This window comes from Bactrocera neohumeralis, unplaced genomic scaffold, assembly GCF_024586455.1.
Source record: "Bactrocera neohumeralis isolate Rockhampton unplaced genomic scaffold, APGP_CSIRO_Bneo_wtdbg2-racon-allhic-juicebox.fasta_v2 cluster09, whole genome shotgun sequence".
Classification (NCBI taxonomy): Eukaryota; Metazoa; Arthropoda; class Insecta; order Diptera; family Tephritidae; genus Bactrocera; species Bactrocera neohumeralis.
The window spans coordinates 2,234,034-2,237,797 of NW_026089622.1; the positions used below are offsets into that span (position 1 = coordinate 2,234,034).

Consider the following 3,764-nt stretch of genomic DNA (forward strand, 5'->3'; position numbering starts at 1 on the left):
GTACTCTTTCTATATCGCTATTACCCGTTTTAACTAATGGTGATGTAAAGTGTACGTTTATTTCATCGTTATTAAAATATTCACGCATGTATGAATTATTAAGCTCATTATCAAAAACGTATCTTTTTGGTTTTCCAAAAATTGAATGTCTATAATTTAAAGTTTTAATAAACGTTTGACTATTTCTATCGGTAATTGGTACAATAAACAAATGTTTACTAAATCTATCAATAAACGTCAAAAATATTTGTCTTTCCGCAATATATAAATCTCTATGTATTATTTCGTTTGTAGAATTTGGAACTTCCGTTTTCTCGAATTTGATTTTTTCTTCATGTCTATCATGTTTTGCTGATTGACATACTTCGCAATTATTTATAAATCTTGTAATTAATTGTTTTAATTTTGGAATATATATTTTGTCTTTTAATTGTTTAAAATTTTCGTCTATACCGCGATGATTGAGCCCTTAATGTTCCTTTTCTACGATTTCGAATGCTTTTTCTTCATCTTCATTTTCATCTAAAAGTATATTACTTTTAAGTGCTTTTATATTCGAATTTCCCAATATTTTTATGAAGTGTCTTTGGAATAGGATATATTTCATTTCATTCGGACAATATACAACAAAATTTTTTAAATTTAAATTTTTTAAAATTTCCCCAAAATTTTCATTTATCATATTTTCATAAATGAAAATTCGTCTGTTTTTGAAAATTGTTGTGTCGATAACATCTTTTCCTTTTACTTTGTTTTCTGTTATTATTATTTGAGTTTTGAATAGATTAATAGGTTTTTCTGTTATCCAGATGTGATCATCAGTGTCTTCCATTGCGCTATGTATAGTTGCACAAGTTGTTTCGTCAACATCCATATCTTCGTCCAATGCATTTACTTGAAGTCTGCTTAGAAAATCTGCAACGTTGTTCTCTTTTCCTTTTATATATTCAATATCAAATATATATTCATTAAGAGCTAGTTTCCATCTAGTAAATTTGCTATTTTCCTGTTTTAAGTTGTTTAACCATATTAATGGTTTGTGATCTGTTTGTAATTTAAAACGTTTGCCATATAAATACGGTCGAAAATATTTACATGCCCATACTATTGCTAAGAGCTCTTTTTCTATTGTTGAATAATTTTTTTCACTGTCACAAAGTGTTTTACTTGCGTAACAAATGGGATGCCCGTCTTGTGAAAGTACAGCACCAATTGCGAATGTACTTGCATCAGTCGTTAAGACAAATTGTTTTTCGAAATTTGGGTATTTTAAAATTGGATAATCAATGAGAAGTTGCTTTAATTTTTCAAAAGCGTTAATATATTTGATGTCATTTGTATCAATTTTCTTATCTGTCTTTAAATAATTTACCATAGGATATGCTATGTGACTAAAATCTTTTATAAACTTCCTGTAATATCCTGTTATTCCCAAGAATGATTTGATTTCCTTGACCGTATTGGGTAGTTTAATTTTTCTATCACTTCAATTTTCTTCGGATTTGGTTTTAGTCCTTCGTTCGTGATGATGTGACCTAAAAAATCTGTTTCTTTATTAAAAAATGAACATTTATCAATCTGAATTTTTAAATTATATTCTCTTAGTTTGTTAAATATTTTTTAAATTGAACTTACGTGTTCCTGAAGACTTGTACTGAAAATTAGTATGTCATCGAGATAAACTACACAAATATTGTTTATGAATGGTTGTAGGACATGGTTCATCATCCTCCGAAAAGTTGCAGGTGCGTTTTTTAGTCCAAATGGCATTCTAATGTATTCATAATGTCCGTATTCTGCTGAAAATGCAGTTTTATGTCTATCCTTCGGGTTTACTAAAATCTGATGAAATCCTTTGGCCAAATCCAACGTTGTGAAATATTGAGCTTTTCCCAACTTTTTATATCTTCATAATGTTCTTCTCTATTCGTTTCTTCACTTTTATATTTTTCTTAATTTTTTAATTCTATTTTCTGTCCATTCACTTTTAGTTCATTTTGCTTATACGAGAGCTCAAGATGTCATTTCCTAATATACCGTCATATTTTCTATTATTAAAGGCGTTCATTACTAGAAAAGTTATTGTCCGTTTTGTGTTATCATTAAATTCAATAGGTAACCGTGTTAAAATATATTTGTCTGCTATTTCCTGTTGTCTACCCGTTATAACATTTTTGGTATTTTAAATTTTTTTTCTAATATTGTAGGAAAAATGCCTGGTTTTATCACTGATACTTCTGCGCCTGAATCTATTAATAATTCCTCCTATTGTTGCGTCTATCATTGGTATATTTCTTCCTCCGAGGCTCGTTTCGGAAAATTTTCTATTAAGACGTTATCAACTTCCATCGGCTCGATTGGTTGTCTTCATGATTGTCTGGTCATGTTGTTTGCCCTTGAAAATTGCGTCCTCGTTTGAAAATTTGGTTGTGTGTTCTGTTGCATATTATTCCGTTGCGCGTTGTATTGATAATTTTGTTGAAAATTTTGCGTATGTGCATTCTGTTGTATGTTATTCCGTTGTGCGTTGTGTTGGAAATTTCTTCTTATATTTCCTGATTGTTTGGTGTAGTCATTATGTTGTTGATAATTTCTATTTGTATTGTTGTAGTCCTCTTTATTTGTAGATATTATTAAAATTTCTAAATTTATTGTCAAACCGTGTCCGATTATTTTGTTCTAATAATCGAAGAGCTTCGAATAAAGTTGTTATATTGCGCGAAATTATAATGCTCGCTGCATTAATCGGAATTTTTTCTTTAAATATATTTAAAATTGATTCTTCATTACTCTCCGGCGTTCTATCTATCGATCTATCCGTTTATAGATGATATTTGTTATTCATCCGCGTTAAAATATTCGATAATTCATAATATGTTTGTGTAATATTTTTATGAAGTACTTTTTCCGCTTTTTCGTGTAATTGCAGAAATGTATTCTTTTCACTGAAATTTTCAATTAGCACTCTTTTTATATCGCCCCAATTCGTTGTATCGACACTATAGCGTAATAGTGTGGTATTCGCTTTACCAACTATTTTGTCGCGAATTTGTAATATCACGAATTTTTGTGGTTGTAGAGAATAATTACCCATGCTATTGAGTAATAACTCCACTTTATTCACAAACTGTACGAGTTCAGCAGTGTTTTCACCATTACACTCACCCATTCTGTTGATGAACTTCAGTGGATCAAATTTCATTTCCATGGTATTTCCAGTAAGATCTGATGTTGCCATTTCTTCCTTCCTAGTATCTTCTTGCTCCCTCCTTTTTGGAATGTGATAGGGTTTCATAAAACGAACTCCTCGATATACACATGTTGAAATTCTTGTTTTACCGGATTCTTTTTTCTAATTTTTTTTTTATACTTGTATTTCAATGAAATATCCTCTATTGGATTTTTGACTGGATCCAAAGGATATTTATTCTTTAGCACAAAAGAAAAATAGAAAGTTCCTTACTTAATTTTGGTTTACCGAATGCGCCAATTATTGACTTAGCGTGTAAGTCTATATTTCAATTTTAATAAAAGACTTTGTATTCTTTTATGTTAACAAATCGTGGTTTATTTAAAGAGCTGCAAGGGAAGAATAAAGTCGTTTTATTTTAAAAGATACTTATGTTTTTGGTTTGAATGATGTCCTGTAAGCTTGTAGTCCTGGATTCCATCCTTTTATGTAGTTAATGATATCACACACATTTACTTATTTGTGAACACTGAATTAAACTGCACTGAACTTGAACTGGACTGGACTGCAATTG

General features: G+C 29.9%; 1 pseudogene; it reads right to left on the reverse strand.

The window, feature by feature from the left end:
• Positions 1–2,617: 2,617 nt before the first annotated feature.
• LOC126764393 (uncharacterized) lies at positions 2,618–3,241 on the reverse strand (annotated as a pseudogene).
• Between the last annotated feature and the right edge of the window lie 523 nt (positions 3,242–3,764).